Source organism: Lissotriton helveticus, chromosome 1_1 (assembly GCF_964261635.1).
Source record: "Lissotriton helveticus chromosome 1_1, aLisHel1.1, whole genome shotgun sequence".
NCBI lineage: Eukaryota > Metazoa > Chordata > Amphibia > Caudata > Salamandridae > Lissotriton > Lissotriton helveticus.
The window spans coordinates 1902245674-1902263570 of record NC_136057.1 but is presented as its reverse complement, the minus strand read 5'-3'; positions in this window follow the sequence as shown (position 1 = coordinate 1902263570).

Sequence of the window (17897 nt, the reverse complement as noted above, 5' to 3'; positions counted from 1 at the left end):
GATATACAGAGAGGATTAAAAGGAAGAGTTGTATATTTACCTCTAGATTTAAAGAAAAATATTGAAACTATTGGTGTAGAGAATGTAGAAAGTGAATCAATAGTTATTCTAGTTAATGGTGTTCCTACTAAGAGTAAGAAAATCTGGCAAGAATTAGTGGATGTTAGGAAAATGTAAAAGGCAACATTGTATCTGATTAAGAACAATGAGTACTATAAAAATGTGTATTTGGGAGAAGAAGAAATACTTTTGAGAGATTATACTAACTGGTCAAATTGAAAAAGTGGACATGTCCAAAAGTGAAGAAATCTATGAACATTACAGTGTACATCCACTTCATTCGAAAGAAGTGATGGAGAATACTATTGAATTATTTCAATTGAAAAAAGCAAAGGGAAGTCCCATGAGTGTATGGGAAAAAAGTTTGAAGCTCGTTGTTTTTCCGCAGTTGTTCCCAACAGGAAAAGGTGGACGATATGATGAACGATCAGAGCAGATTCCTGCATCAGAATATCGGACAACAAGATTGTATGCAGAAGATCCAAGATTTCGACAATGTATTCCATATATATTTCATCTTTTGTTTGAGAATGACTTGTCTGGACTTTCATATGCAGTCAACCACATATTGAAAACAGGAGTACATCTTCAAAATGTTTCGGCAAAGGAATTTATAGATAAAGTACATCAGAGAGATGATCATTTAGAATCTCAGCTGATTAATTTGATGGCATGTCAGTGTGGTACTAATGAGTATTGGTACCGTCGTCATGGAGAACTTAAATGTATGCTAAGGAACTTAGGAACTCCTACGTGGTTCCTTACCCTAAACTGTGCTGAATACGCTTGGGATGATTTACTTGAATTTCTTCGAGAGGCAAATTCGAATAAAAAATATTGAATACAAGACACTTGGAGAATTGTGCTCTTTAGATCCTGTTAATGTATGCAGATATTTCAATCATAGATTTGAAGCTATGATGTCTTTTATCTGCAATAAAAATAATCTTCCTTTGGAGAATTTGTGGATTTCTTTGGAGAAAGGAGTATCAAGCTAGAGGTGCTACTCATATACATGCTGATATGGATTAAGGATGCCCCCAAATTCGGAACTCATTCCGATGATACTGTTTTGTCTTTTATTGAAGAATATGCCACATGTGCTATACCAAAAAGAACAGAAGAAAACAACTTAAGACAACAAGTCTTATGATTCCAAAGTCATCGATGTGGAAAATACTGTTGACGTAAGTACACGTCTAAGGAAAAGTTTTATACCAAATGTCGTTTTGGATTTCCACGTCCTGTACTATCCAAAGGAAGAGCAAACAGTTTTATGTCAGCTATGAGACTTTGCCACTGGATTCAAGCAAGCCGGGCTGAAGAAGGCTGAAATGCCAGAAACCAGTCCTTGGTAGCTTGTTTCCGGTCCAGGGAAGGCATGGCTTGGCAGTTCGGGCTGGACTGTTCCCATGAGGCACAGGGTCAGACTGATTTGCATATGGCCATGTCTGAACTGGGGTGGCAGAGTGGGCTAAAGAACGGTGATGGATTAAACCCAGATCAGTTGACTTGGGGTGAGTGATTGTATTGTCAACGCTCCGTCCATTATTTCCTTTGGTTTTTCTTTGTTGGCAGGGTATGCTCAGACGTGAGTCCCTTGCTCACCTTGCTCACTTTGCCACTGGATTCAAGCAAGCCGGGCTGAAGAAGGCTGAAATGGCAGATACCGTCCTCGGTAGCTTGTTTCCGGTCCAGGGAAGGCATGGCTTGGCAGTTCGGGCTGGACTGTTCCCATGAGGCACAGGGTCAGACTGATTTGCACATGGCCATGTCTGAACTTGGGTGGCAGAGTGGGCTAAAGAACGGTGATGTATTAAACCCAGATCAGTTGACTGGGGGTGAGTGCTTGTATTGTCAACGCTCCGTCCATCATTTCCTTTGGTTTTTCTTTGTTCGCCATAAGTTGGCAGGGTATGCTCAGACGTGAGTCCCTTGCTCACTTTGCCACTGGATTCAAGCAAGCCGGGCTGAAGAAGGCTGAAATGCCAGAAACCGGTCCTCGGTAGCTTGTTTCCGGTCCAGGGAAGGCATGGCTTGGCAGTTCGGGCTGGACTGTTCCCATGAGGCACAGGGTCAGACTGATTTGCATATGGCCATGTCTGAACTGGGGTGGCAGAGTGGGCTAAAGAACGGTGATGGATTCAACCCAGATCAGTTGACTGGGGGTGAGTGCTTGTATTTTCAATGCTCCGTCCATCATTTCCTTTGGTTTAGCTATGAGACATACCATCACTAGAAAGTCTCCAAAATATACGTACAATTTGAGAAGAAGTGAAGAATCAAAATACATTAATGATTATAATCCGGTTATTCTCTCAATTTGGAGTGCTAATATGGATATTCAGTACGTTGCGAATAATTCCATTGCTGACGCTTGGTATATAGCATCCTACATTACAAAATCAGAAAAGACGGAATTGAAAGAAATGTGGGTAGGAATTTCCCACGAGAAGAGTCTTAGTAAGAAATTATACAGTTTCAGTGTAAAGATTTTATCCCATCGTGAAATTGGAGCATATGAATGCTCAGATCGGTTATCATCTGCAAATTTATACTCTTAATCTAGAAGAATCATTTGGGTGAGTCTAGGTCTTGCTGCAACGTGAAATCGAGCACTTAAATCTGTTCGAGAAATCAAATATTTAGCAGAAAAAGATCCGGAAAGTACAGATATTGTCAAAACAAACAGGTTGGACACATATTATCCAAATGGAAGTCATCATCTTGAGAACATGTGTCTCTATGAAGTGCTGCAAAACTACACTTTTAAACGGAATACTACAGAAAACATCAATGATGGAAAATATGCAGTGATTGGTTTCGAAGGATGTTTGGTGAAACAAAGGAAAGGAAATTTGATTAATCACTGAAAACTGAGTTGTGACACTCCTGATAAAAGGGAATTTTACTATTTAGCACTTTTGCAACTGTTCAAACTGTGGCGTTCAGAATTGGAATTACTTGGAGATTTTCAGAGCTATGTAGATTCCTTCAATGCTTTTAAAGATAACATATAATATACTGTTTTTGCAATTTATGTGAAAATATTGAATGATGAAATTGATCAAGAAGCTACTATTGCAGCTGAGATTGCTAGAGACGGTTCTCAAGACAGTCAAAGTTCTGCTCCACTGAGTCAAGATCCACTAGGAGAACCAATTCTTGAAAATGAAGCGACAATCGCAATGAATGAAGTGGAAACAGCAATGCAACAAGCTCAAGAAGATATTATGGACTTAGGAAATTTGGAAGAACAACTAAATGTTGAACAGAAAGAAATATATCAGCAAGTGAAACAACAGATTGACCATGGATTTCTTCATGAAAAGAAAGAATGCACATGCACATCATTTCAACCTAACTGAATGTATGTGAGTGGTCAAGCTGCAACGGGAAAAAGTTTCTTAATTAAAGTAATGACCAGTTATCTCCAGAAAACAACTGACTCACATTTGTCTTGTGTTGTAACTGCTCCAACTGGGTTGGCAGCACTCAACATTAAAGGAATTACATTGCATTGTTTACTTATGCTACCTGTGGAGCATGAAAACAAATTGGAATATCACAAGCTATCTGGAGAAGCTTGTTATGAAGTTTCAAGAGTGCTAAAGAAACTGAAACGTCTGATTATTGATGAGGTAAGCATGGTCTCAAACTTAATGCTTGCTTTTGTGCATTTAAGAATGCAGCAAATTCTTAAAACAGAGTATGATGTCTTATTTGGAGGAAAACATGTCATCGTTTTTGGAGATCTACTGCAACTTACTCCCGTAAAAGGACAACCAGTATTTAAAACACTTGTGCATGAAGACACTAGAAAGTCTTTGGGTAGTATTGGAAACGTTAATATTTGGTCATATTTTGAATACAAAGAACTCATTACAAATATGCGACAGGCAAATGATGTTGATTATGGAACTATTCTGGAACTATTCTTCAAGATATAAGAATTGGAGTACTGACAGAACATGGCAAACAAGTTTCCAAATGAAAATATAGTTCCTGAGAAATTATATATGAAAATTGCAGAAAATAAATCTATAATCTGCTTAATGCCAACATTGCGCTAGTGTTCTACATTCAATGAACAACTTTTGAAGCTAGAAAATGAAGAAATAATACAAATGGAAGCCATTGATAAAATAGAGCATGAAGAAATCACTATTATTTTGATGGAAAAATTGAAAACAAAATTGGATTCTTTAGAAAAATCGATTTCTAAAACTGCTGGTTTAGAAAAGAATCTATATGTATGTGTAAACTGTCGGGTATTTTTAAGGTGTAATTTCTTTTTTTTTAAATATATTTTTTATTAAAGAACTGGTATCAGCATAAGACAATCAAGAAAAGTTTTACACAATAAGTACAATATTTACAAGGGGAAAACATTTATAACGGTGTAGGAGGAAGAAAATGAAAACATAATACTTCAAAAATGAATAGAATATCATTTCAATACAATGGAGAGCCATGGAGCGATAAGGAAATCAATACATTTGAAAGTAAAATGTCGATAGTCTCAGCCGATTCCACTAGGAGTTAACCCAGCTTTCCAAGTAGAGAAGGCTCGCCATAACATCTCCCCTCGAAGCTTTGCTTTACATCCTCTGGTGGCAAATATAGCCGATTCGTAACTATAGACCGCTAGAAAGCGATCTAGCCACATTTGAAAACTAGGAGGAGAAGCTTCTTTCCAATGGGCAGACAGAATTAATCTCAATACCGCTGTACCAATGAATAATAATCTTTCTTCAGATTTAGAAAGTTTTAAAGAATCATCATAACCTAAAACAAACAGGGTATCGGACTCAGGAAGTTTACGACAAAATATTTTCACTCAAAAAGAGGCAATCATACTTTTTATGACAATAAGTTCAGAGCAGTTACTAAACATATGTATTAGAGTTGCGGGTCCTTGTGAGCATCGCGGGCATCGATCGGTTTCTCTTTTGCCCCACGCGAAGAGTTTGGCCGGGGTAAAGTAGAGATCGAATACTGTTTTAAACATCTGAGCTTTTAGATTACTAGCCATAAAAAAATTATTGCTCATCTCCAGGACTCTGTCTATGTCAACATCTGGATTGTTAAGTTTCACCGCCCATTTAGTTTCCGTCTGTTCAATATCATCATGTGTATTAATCAGAAGTATATCATAAAATGTTCCTATTTTAGTTTTAAGACTGGCGAATGCCTCAATTAAATCAATTTTTGAAAGACAAATTGGAGCACTTTTTGCCCTTAATTTAGCATGTAGTTGTGCAAACTTAAGAAAATCCCCATCAGAAAGACCAAATTTTAACTTTACCTCAAGAAAAACAGTGTCTAAACCTTTTAACAAAACATCATTAACTGTTTTAATACCCATCCTTTGCCATTTCTTTGCGGTTGAATCAAAGTCAAGACCGAGTGTAATAGTGGAATGTAGCAAGGGAGTATAGCGGTTGATTTTACCAATCTGCATATGTTTGGCTACTTTATTCCAAATTATCCAAGCACTTTTTAGGACTTCTCCCTTGTTCTTCTTATAATAACTTGCTTTGGTCTTTCTTAGTAATATACCATTGGCATCTTGGCCGATTAAAAGCTCATATATTGAGGGGATTAAGGTTGTGGCTGTTCCAATGACTTCGGAAGAATCTAACACCATAGGATTTAGCTGTTTAAGGAAAGCTGCCCAATGATAAAAGGAAATATTCGGTAACGTAAGCCCACCCCTATCTAATGGAAGAGACAGAAAAGAAAATGATCGTCTAATTTTCCCGTGTTGCCACACAATTTTAGACAAAAGCGTGTTGATCAATGTAAGAATTTTCGGATCAACAAATAGAGGAATAGTTTGAAAAAGATATAGACATCTAGGCAGTATGTTCATTTTCAAATAGTTTACCCTACCTATAATAGAGAGGTAAAGACCATTTACTCTATCCAGATCCGACTTAATCTTGTCCAGAAGTGGATCAAAATTATTTTTCACTAGAGTCTTAGTATTAGTACAAATAATCACTCCAAGATAAGTAGCTGTTTTGGCTCTTCTTTGATCTGGACAGACAGTATTATCAGTGCATAAAATAATAGTCTTTCCTCTGTTGAGAGAATAACCCGAGCAAATGCCAAATTCTTAGCCAATCGCTCAATTTCGTGGATCGCCTCGATCGGGTGGGGTGTTAACACCGCGATGTCATCAGCGTAGGCTAGGACTTTTGTTTCAAATTGATTACAGACAACTGGCTTAATAATACTACTTTCCAAAAATTTGAGGATTAAGGGGTTGATGGAAAGAGCGAAGAGAAGAGGCGAGCAAGGACACCCCTGCCTTGTACCTTTTGCAATATTAATATAGCCAGACTCTGAGCCTAACATTAACATTTTTGCTTTGGGATGTAGATACATAGATTTTACAGATTTCAAAAATTTTGTGCCGAAATTGACACATGCCATGGCAACCCACAAAAAGTTCCACGAAACACGGTTAAAGACTTTCTCAGCGTCAAGCAGGATCATTGACATCTGGTCCCCCGTGACAGACATGGCATCAAATAGGGCAATAACCCAACGGGTATGATCTGTAGTCCCTTTACCCGGGACGAAGCCATGTTGCCACGGAGAGACCAGATTCCCTATGACCCTACTGAGTCTGAGAGCCAGCACTTTTGCATATAATTTGGAGTCCGAATTGATCAGAGATATTGGGCGATAGGATTTTAATTGCTCGGGTGATTTTCCCTTCTTTGGAAATACAATAATGCTAGCCTCGTCCCAAGAGCATGGAGGAATGCCATTGTACTGAACCCCCAAAAATAGGTCAAATAAAAGGGGACATATTGCTGGCTGAGAATTTGATAAATATCGATCGGCAATTTGTCTGGGCCCGCTGCTTTGCCAGATGTTAACAGCAATAATGCAGACTCTACTTCTGCGATCGTGATCTCAGCTTCTAGCTCTTCTCTTGCAGTGTCCTCTAATAGATTAACGGCTGCCGGATTGTTGAGAAAGCTCGCCAGAAAATTATCGATATCTTTTTCAGAGGTAACAGCTTCTTCAGAATACAACTTTTGATAGTATCTTTGAAATTGGAGAATGATGTCAGCAGCTTGCACATAAGTCTGCCCGCCGTCTACAATTGTAGAGATGTTATTTGATACATTTTTTTGACGGGTTCGAAGAGCAAGTTGCTTGCCCACCTTTTCCCCGCTTTCATAGACCTTCCTACTATAGACTCTATATGTTTGAGCGGCTTTCTGACTGAGATTGGTATTAAGCTCAGCTTTTAGAACCGCTACCAGAAGCAATTGGGTACTAGCATCTCTACCCTGTGCAATTAAGGAAGTGTGTTCTAACTCAGCTTTAGCCAGTGCTGATAGTTTTACTTCATGATCCTTTCTTAGTTTTGTTCTAGCTGAATATTGAAAGCTAGTTATCTCTCCCCTTAGAGCGGATTTATACGAGTCCCAGACTCTATCTCTAGAGGCACTAAAGCGATTTATATTAAAGAACTCTTCAGTCCAGTTTTTAATGTGAATAATAAATTCATTATTGGACAGGAGTTTCCTATCAAACGACCAGGACCGCTGTTAAGTGTATTGTGAATTAACTGTAATCCCAAGAATCAGTGTGTTGTGATCGGATATTATTCTTGGGGGTTTGTTAATTGTTGCATGAGGTGCTAGGTCTCCAGTAACAAATATGTAGTCAATCCGGACTTGTTTTTGATGGGGATGTGAAAAATAAGTAAATCCTGAATCGTGAGTATTGTTTTGTAGCCAGACATCAATTAATCCATAATTAGCTATAAGCCTTTTAACAGCCTGATACACTTTGGGTTTGCGACCATTATATTTTTGATTGGAGGTGGTATTGGACAGTATTGGTATAAGTGAGATATTAAAATCACCACAAATAACTAGTGGGCCCTGCCAGGTGGCGAATTCAGCCTCGAGTGTCTCAAAAATGGTGGGATCGTCTTGGTTTGACACATATATAGTACAGATAATAATTCCACAAGCAAGTTTAACAATAGCCCACCTACCCTGAGGGTCTGAAAGATAACGTAATCCTAACCCAAGATTTGTTTTGGCTAAAACTGCCACACCCCTCATATTCGAGGACTGTGTAGAGGCTACCAATAAATTATACCCCTTCAAATTTAGCCATGATTTCTTAACCCATGGAACGTGGGTTTCTTGAAGGCAAAGTATATCGACAGGATTTAGTTTCAATAGCTCAGCCAAACGTCTTCGTTTATCCCCAGATAAAAGCCCTCCAACATTCCAAGTTTGAACGCTTAATCTACCCATTGTTTATAGGAAAAGATAGTAAGGTCACTTTAAGCAAATAAGTCTTTGCTTTGGACCAAATATCTAACTCCAATTCTGTACCATTTAATTTCCCCTTGTTTAAGCCTTCGGCTGATAAACCTGGTTCTTTTTTTTCCTTTTGTGCTTTCACCCCCCCAACTAACCCCCCCTTGCCCATCCCTACCTCCCTCCCCACCCTTCCCTCACACCCCCCATTGCACCCCCTCCCCCCAATTAGTAGGCAATCAGACTCAAACAGAGTCTGGGTGATGCAGTCCCAGCACAACATCTAAGCTACCGCCTTTTTACAATACTTAAACAATGACAGCTAAGAAGAAAAGCCAGAGGTTGAGAGTAGAAGGAGCCCGTAATAGTACCCAAAACTAACAACAAACCTTTAGATATTGAATGAAAACCATTAACTGATTGAATTGGATTGTAACAATGTCTCTTTTCGTACCAAGTCATACCCTGATTACAGCAAAGTCACACACACAACAATAATAATAAAATTATCGATTCTAAGAAAGTTCATCAAGGTACGCTTTTGCTTTGATTTCGGACTGGAAAAATTTTGTGAGGCCACCATATATAATTTTTAGCTTCACAGGATTATTCAAGTAAGCTTGTGCACCTTTTTCTTGGAATGGCTTAATCAGAGAGCGAAGCCGCCAACGTCTCTCCACAGTAACGTGTCAAAAGTCTGGTCTTGCAAAATAGGAGAGCTCATTATGTACCACCTTATGATCTGGTCTCGCTCTATCCGCCACTAACTGCCTTGACAAGAAATTCCCAAAATATACTAGAATAGCTCTGGGATAGATCCCGGGTTTCGAAGGCATGTTAAAAGGCATCCGATGGGCACGTTGAATTTCGGCTTCCAAGTTCCAGTTTTTAAGGTCGGGAATAGACTCCCTGAGTAGTTTAACTACAAAGGCTCGAGTGTCTGCCCCCTCCATTTTCCCCGGGATTCCCAGAATGTGCAAGTTATTGCGACGCTGTTGATTTTCGAATTCCTCCAGCTTCCATTTAATGTCTACGAGTTCAGCTTCCTGTAGTTTAATTCGCTCAGCATTCAGAGTGGCCTCTCTCTCATTCGTCACAACCCTGGCTTCCATCTCAGTAACCCTTTCCCCTATCATATTGCAGGACTTAGAGAGTTTCCTGAAAACTCCTTGCATTTTCCGGAGTGCAGCCCGGGATCTCTTACTGCCCAGAGCTGTCTCCTCCCTATGGGCTGCAAAAGCCTGTAAAATAGTCTCTACTGCTGATTGTGATATCTCCGAGGTAATTGAGTTAGTAGGGATCTCACCCGATTGTGAGACTGGGTTAGAAACTGTGTGATTTTCGATTTGGCCCCTCTTTGTAATCCTAGTTGTAGGTTTGGGTTTAGCTCTGATCGTATTAACATGTAAAATCTGCTCATCAGAGCTAATCTCAGAAGAGCTGAGCATTGGTTCTGATTCGGATTCTCCGTCTACCGAGCCTTCTACGGAGTCACCTTCATCTGACCACTCATCCACAACATTAATACCATTCTCATCAGAAAAGGAGTAGAACTCGCTTGGCTCTTTGTCTTTCTCTTCTAACAAAAGAGTCTTTAAAGGGCTCTCCCCTGACATGATTTGTTCTGACACAGGATTCACAGCCGACAGACCAGGATTGTCAATAGAGTGAAAAGAAGGGGGTGAGTTCGAGAGCCCGGTTAATATAACTGGTATTGGTGCTGTAGGGAGCCCAGCGGACAACGACTGAGTTGAATGGTTTGCCCCAAGCGGAGTTAGATCAGCTTGTACCCCCAGTACATTTTCCCCCGCCCCTGAAAATGACATGCATCGTCCTTCCAACTCTTGGACCTGAGCAACATCACTCGCTGCATTGGGTGTAATAGGGAAGGGGGTATGGACAGCTGTTTCAGTGTTACTTACAGTTATAGTGTCCATTGGGAGGGGCTGTCCTGGAGCAGAGGTAGCAGAAGTGGAAGCGGAGGTATCTCCAACCAAAGGGCTCGGTGTAGTCTTTGGAAGTTGCTCAAGCTCAAGCTCTGCTACCACAATAGAATTCGTGGTAATAGCACAATTTGCATCCTGGCTGATATTAATTTCCTCGTTAGCTGAGTTATTCAATGTATCTTGAATGGTCTCTTTTGCCGGAGTTTTCTGTGATCGACTCTGCAAACTTTTTTTGAGAAATAAATCCAAAACAGTACCCCCGGTTGAATTTAATTTTCTTCTGGCAGCATGCACGTCCTGTCTTGCAGAACTGACCTGGGTGTACCGGGGGAGAGCCAGGGAGCAGCGCTCTTCTCCCGTCGTGGGCAGCGCCATACCGCCCATCCTGCCAGACAGCCCTACGAGGACCGGGGACTACATCCCCCAGCGGCCCCATTGCGACCGGAAGTCGCGCACGCCTAGTCCCGCCCCCGGAGGTGCTCTTAGTGCACCGAGAGCCCCGGGGGAGCGGGGAACTTTGCACAACTGACCTGGGTGACCTGGGTGTACCGGGGGGAGAGCCAGGGAGCAGCACTCTTCTCCCGTCGTGGGCAGCAGCCTCACAGCGCCATACCGCCCATCCTGCCAGACAGCCCTACGAGGACCGGGGACTACATCCCCCAGCGGCCCCATTGCGACCGGAAGTCGCGCACGCCTAGTCCCGCCCCCGGAGGTGCTCTTAGTGCACCGAGAGCCCCCGCGTCGCGGGACGCGCGCGGGACTGCGCCGGGCTACGCCCGGGCAAAGGGCGGGCCCTCTGTGGCCCTATGAGGACCGAGAAGGACAGGTCGGGCCACCCCCCTTGCCTCCATCAGAAATAGGGTACAAACGTCTACCTCCTATTGAACTCACCAACAAGGTACCTTTCATCATCCGTTTTGAGTATTCCTATTTACTGATTGATCATACCCCCGTTATCACGATGACACGAAAGAGGGCAATTAATAAAGCTATCTCATATAGGGGCTTGCCAAAAGGGACACAATACCTGCAAGGAAATAAGCCCACTCAGTATTCTCCCTTAAACCCAGGGGTAAACGATTCTATACAGTCACCTGAGTGTATAACTACTAATCATCCTTGCGTATCTGTCTTTGGTTATGGGAATAGCTTAACAGGGCTAGACGAGCTAAACAGACTGTGTGGAACTAAGTACATTAAAGTTGTAAGTAGCCCTGACTACATTAGCACCCCAACTGGTTCACTAAACTTGAATAACAGTCCGTACGAACAACCCCAAATCAATCCAGCAGACGCCCAGAGTACAGCAACTGTATGGCCTCCACCTGGTAAAAGGAAGTGCGAAACAGACAAACAAAATGGGAATCAACCTAAACATCCCAAATGGTCTTCAAACTCCTTGCTGTCTGCGACTACTTCCCCTCTAACTCCAGAACCGGGTGAAACCGTGGGAGGAATAGATCTTTCAGCATCGCCTCACAGTCGTCCTTACTGACTCTTATTGAACGGCTAATTAACTCCGCCATTTCACCATTGATGGCAAAATTAGACCTTCTAGGGGATAGACTTACAGAATTAGAGACGACGGTCAATACAAACTTGGCCCCCTTAAAAAATCGAGGAAATATTAGGCAATCCCCTTCATCTGCTGTTTCTGGAACCCCGAAACCAACTGCACTAAGCACCAATGCTCAGACTCAGGCCTCAGCGCCTAATATACTAGATCCAAAGGTTCCTTATCCTCCGCATAATCGTGTATTTCCACACCGCAACATCGCCAGTTTGGGGTCAAACATAGCACCTCATATTCACTTACCACCAGAGGCTGCTCCCTTTGTTTATTTTCTATCAGGAGTACCACCAATCACACGGGGAAAAACTGAAACCCAACACGAACTACAAAACAAAGTTACCCACTGGTTATCTAGGAATAGACCCCTGCCTGCTGAACTTAATGGCAAAATACTAGCTGTTAGAAGGGTGGACTGGCTAGGTCCCCTGCGAAAGGATATCGTGGGGGATCTGGTCTTAGTGAAATTTTGTAACAGAAACATTGTTTTATTCCTCCAATCTTGGTACCGGCAAGAAGAAGATGGACCGATACACCGGCAAGAAGAAGATGGACCGATACATACTGGGGACCTCTATGACTTTTACCCTCATCTCCCCGCACTTAGACCAGGGGAAGGTTATACCCATGCTATCGGTAAATCTGTCTGGAGAACGATCAATAGCAACCTCCCTGCACCTAACCGTCGCGATATGCAACACTACATTGGCTTTTATTAGTAGACCATGGGGAGGGCGATATCTATGTATAGGCAGGACTGCTAGAACATTTAAATCCCTAAATACTGTGTAAAGTTGTTTTTTACAATGAATTAGGTATGCACATTTTAGGACCGGGATCCTTTCCTTTTGAACAATCTTTCAAATTCTCACTTTTAACTTTGTCAATATTTTGTGACCCTTGTTAAGGTTGTCATAATCGTATGTTTTTAATATTGTACACTTTTATGATTTGTATAAACAAAATCAAAATAAAGCTAAATGAACTGAACTGTCTTGCAGTTTGGTCAGAGATAACTTGTTGTTTTCTAACCTTAGATTTCCCGCAATTAAATGAGGGATTACCTCCTTCCGCATCAACGAACAATTCCTCATGTTGTTCGTGTTGTTGACGCTCAGCCTCTTTACGAAGTATTCGGGCAGCTTTCGCAACACGGGCTCTGGTAGCAGCAGCTGAGGCGGCGGTCTTCGACGACATGATTGCATAAAAGTCCGAGTCAGGATCTGGAGCCTCTGTATTACCCTCGCAAGCAGAAGGTTGAAACTGTAGGGTGATCCCGTGTAGTCCCTCCGTCGGACAATCGAGGGAAACAATGTAGCCTTGGTTTGTAAGTGACGACCGCTGTAACTGAGTTTGCTGTGGCGGCCAGAGTTGTGGGCAGGTCGCTTCCTGCCGTGTCGGATCTGGGTTTCTGGCAGAAGCTGAGACTGAAGCCGGAGCCGCGAGAAGACGAAACCTTGAGGCGTAACCAGTCGTGATAAGCGGCTCTCCTGTAGTACTGTGGGAGTATGGGAGTTGAAGTGACTCGTAGAACTCGAGTAGCAACATGCGGAATTTTTTCCCCCTTCCAAGCAGCTTGTTTTGGATTTGTTCGTTCGTTTTGAAAAAGCAGAAGCAAGAGCGTGGGGTAGCGAAAACTATAGCTCTCCTTCTCTCACATCCCCCTGGAGCACGGAGCGGAGCTCAGGCGTGGTGCTGCTTTCGCGGTCTACGGACAGACCGCCATCCTGCCTCTCCTAGTCCCGAGCATTGTGCATATCCAGGGTGGGATTTGGATCTTTAAGGTGTAATTTCAATGTAGAAAAAGGTTTAGTTAATAGAGCAATGGGTAAAGTTGTGGATTATCAAATTATCAAAATAGAGATGGAACTGAATTTTTAAAAATCAAATTTGATCAAATTGAAGAAGTAAAATAAATTGGTTGTTGTTCAGTTCGTTTTTTGCTTGTTAAAGATTTATATGTCCGTAGAAAACAATTTCCACTTTCTCTGGTATATGCGGTGACTATTCATAAATCTCAAGGATTAAGTGTAGACAGTGCTTTGGTGAACATTGGAAGTACAGTGTTTAAAGAGGGTATGGCATATGTTGCTTTGTCCCGAGTCAGAACTTTATCTGGTTTGTTTCTGATTGATTTTGATTAGTCAAAGATTGCTGCAGATGCAAACTGTGTAAAAGAGTATAGCAGGTTAAGAAGAGCATATGCTCTCAATTTAGGTCAATATCCTGTATTTGAAAAGCGTGTGGTAGGTCGAAAAAGAAGATATGAGAATATCTGTGGTGAAGTTATAGAGAAGGAAACAAATCAAGATGTTGTTGAGATTGCAAGCAAAAAGAAAAAGGACACTGTTGAAGAGATTGTTGGTTATCAGTTTGAAAACAGTTCAGGTATCAACTACTTTGCTAATGTAGTGGTCAATGTTGTTTTTTTTCTTGAAAGTTTGCAACAGCAAATTATGGAAAATCGGGAAAAAAGATTTTGTTCCTTGTTGCATTCTGTTTATGAAAAATTGAGAACTGATAAAAGTAAAATGCAAAGCGTTTCTGATATTTGTAATCTTTTGGATATATGTTCTGGTTCTACACAATTTACAGAGAATATCCAACAAGATGCTCAGGAATTTCTAATGTATATGCTTACCGTATTGGAAAATGAAGGTATAGAAATTGAAAATCTTTTTGGCCTTTGTTATAAATGGGAACATCAGTGTGAAAATTGTATGATTACATGTAGCACTAACATAGACACTGAAAGATTTATATATTTGACATTAGTTAAAGCAGTAAATCAAAACATTGGGTGTAGCCAATGCAAATCAGAAATGTTATCAACATTATTTATACAAAGACATGGACAATATATAATTTTAATGATGCAACGTTGTACAGCTGATGGAAGAAAATTGGAAACTTTAATAAAACATTTGGTAGCAAGACAACTATCAATATCAGGAAGAACGTTTGTAGCAGTGGGAATAATTTTCCATGAATGCCCATCTACAACATCTGGACATTACACTGCCTATTTGCAATGTGATAAAGGATGGACATATTGTATTGATGCTCAAATGGTTTTTAAACAATGTTTACCTAGCGAATTACCAAATTCCTACCTAATATTTTTAAAGCCAAAGTTTTAGGAACATAATTCAGCCTATTAGGAATATGTTAAAATGTCTTAATATGATTACTATTGGACAATTTCAGTTTAAAGGATTTCAGCAATACCATTTGGCCCAGAGGAAATGTATAAATTTGAATTATGGACTTTTCGTTGCATATTCTCACAGCATATATTTTTAAAGAACATCATTTACAGTGTACAGAAATTATAAAAAGAATTCTTTATTGAATTATTATTTGAGTTCTTTCATATTCAAATAAGAAAATTCTCTTAGAAGGAACCATTTTATATATGTGTGATTTGTATTATATGGTTTGTTATTAAGGATGTCGTTTTTATGGTATGTTCAGAAATAGTTGAGTGTATTAATAATATTTTAGACACCGTTTTTTTTTAAACAATCTTATTGATTGGTTTTTTTTTTGCCCGCTGTTATGTGATGAGTAACATTGAAATCACTGTTTGTAGTGAAATGCAACATATTCTGAGAACAGCAAAAAACGCAAAGAAAATAATGTATATCATGTTGAAATTATGTTATGCTGTAAAAAAATATAATATTATATATTATAACTGTATTTTTTCTTCTCTTTCACAGATCCTAATTCTAAAACATGAAATTTTCACAAATTAAAATTATAAAAGCAACTGAAAAAAATGTTTAGTTTTTTTATACCTATTACTGTGAAGGTAAGATTAACTAAGTATTAATATGCACAATTAGCTGTGTTTGCACACTGGTGAAGATAGGGGGGATGGATGGAGTAGATAAGTGTGGAAAGATGCTCTGTGGGTGTTTTAAGTTACAGGATAAAGTTGCCTTGAATCCTGAGTGTCCCTGGGGGCCAACTAACCCACCAGATATCTGCAGAAAGAGCTAGAGAGTTGCATTGCAGAAAAGTGTCAAATGGAACATGGCTTCAGACCACCTCTCTGCAACCCAGCTGTATGGTGTTCAATAAAGAGACATGGTGGGCTTGTAGGACCCACGGACTTTCAGGATTAAAAGAGACTAAATTTGTCAACTTAAAACACGTCACAGAGTGTGTTTGAACAAGCGACATCAGGCTCCATCCCTTCCCTTCACCACTCTATAAACATGTCCTATCACTTTGCTAAAATCTAAGTACTTATAAATGTATCTTGTTCTCTCTTTGCAGTACTGAAATTGCTCTACTTATTAGTCATATAGTTAAGGATTGTCCTAGCCACTAACCCTAGTACAAGACAATTTCTTTATATACTATGCACGCACACCTGCAAGAAGCTGCAAAGTATTAATACAGTCTTCAAAATACCCAGTTTATACCTAAGTAGTTTTGGAATATCTCTGTCTTAGGATACCATGTGACCTGAAAAAAAAAGATTTAATTGGTTCATAACATTTCCCATTGTACCTATTGAAGGACCGCAATCATTTCAATCATTCTTCTTTGAGGCTCTTTGGAGAGATAACTCTGTGCTTACCTCCTGTCACTCTCATGCCATTTTTCATTCAATCAACTAGCAATATGTTCTTATTGTAACAGTCTGCCAATACCTAAGCACTTATGGGGCAAATTTAGATGCATCCTACGCCAACAATATGTCACTTTTTGTAACATAGTGATAGCGCAAGACACTCTTTCATATTTACAAGGAGAGGAAAAGGCACTCTGTGTGGCTTTTCTTGTCCATGTAAATACAACCTCATCATACACACCACTTTGCGTTGAAGGGGCACTCTATAGGTGTTGCTGTGCGTGTTTGCACAGAACACTCACAGAACAAGATACATCTCCAGATTTATCAGAAATCAGAAATCTGGACATGTGTGTGAATGCTGCACCATCCTCCAATTGGTGTAGCAAGGCACAACAAGGAGAATTGTTTTAATTTCTCCTCATTTTTTCTCTTTCAATATATGCTGCATTGCACAGCATACATTGAAGGAGAAAAATGTCTCCGCTGGTTGTTTTTGTGCAGGAAGGTGTGTCTTCCTGCACCAAAAACAAACTCCACATGATACAGATACCCTTGCACCATGGTGGAAGGGTACCTGTTTCACCGCATGGCTGCAGTTTAAGCAGCAGTGCAGAGGGAAGCATAGACTTACAACATATTTATGTACATATGTTGCATCCCTGTGCTTTGGAAGTACCACAGCACACTGCAGCTAAAGAGCTTACAGTGTCATGCTGCAGCACTTCCTTATAGTTCTGCACTTATACATTCACCATACACTACTAATGCATTCTTTCATTTAATTATGCAGTACGCATACATTTAACCAAACTTTCTCACACAATCATACAAATATAGCTCTTTTTTTAACCAGAGAAGTTAGTTCTGAAAATAACTTTTTTTTTGTTTTCTATTTGTTTTCTATTTTTTTTGTACTTTTTTCAAAGATTTTGTGATTTTTTGTTTTTTTTTAAAGAAAAAAGAGAACAGGATGAACAAAACAGTGAACTTCAGGGGAAAAAAAATAAACAAAAATCTAACAGCGGTGATTTTCCTGTGCTGTGCAAATTAGATCGACGGACTTCATTCCATAGCAGAGTAGTTTATTGCATTTAATGCAATGAATCTTCAATTGTCCAAATTCTACACGGATGTCCGGGTGTCCTGGCGATGATGAAGATGCAGCAGAAGTACTTGCCACTGCAGGCGGAGGGTTCTCTTGAAGTCTTCTGCACTCCTCCATTGCAAGGTTCACGGGGTGCAGAGTCTTGAGGTGCTTCGTCATACTTGCTGTACCGCAAGAATACTTCTTCGTTGGATCACTTCTAGAAAGAACCCTTTTGCATACTTTGCACGTCACTTTAGTGGCGTTTACCTTTTTTTGTCCTTCTGGAATGGAATTTTTTTTCCAAACCACTGAAGTGTACCTTTCAGGGCGTGCAGAATAAGGA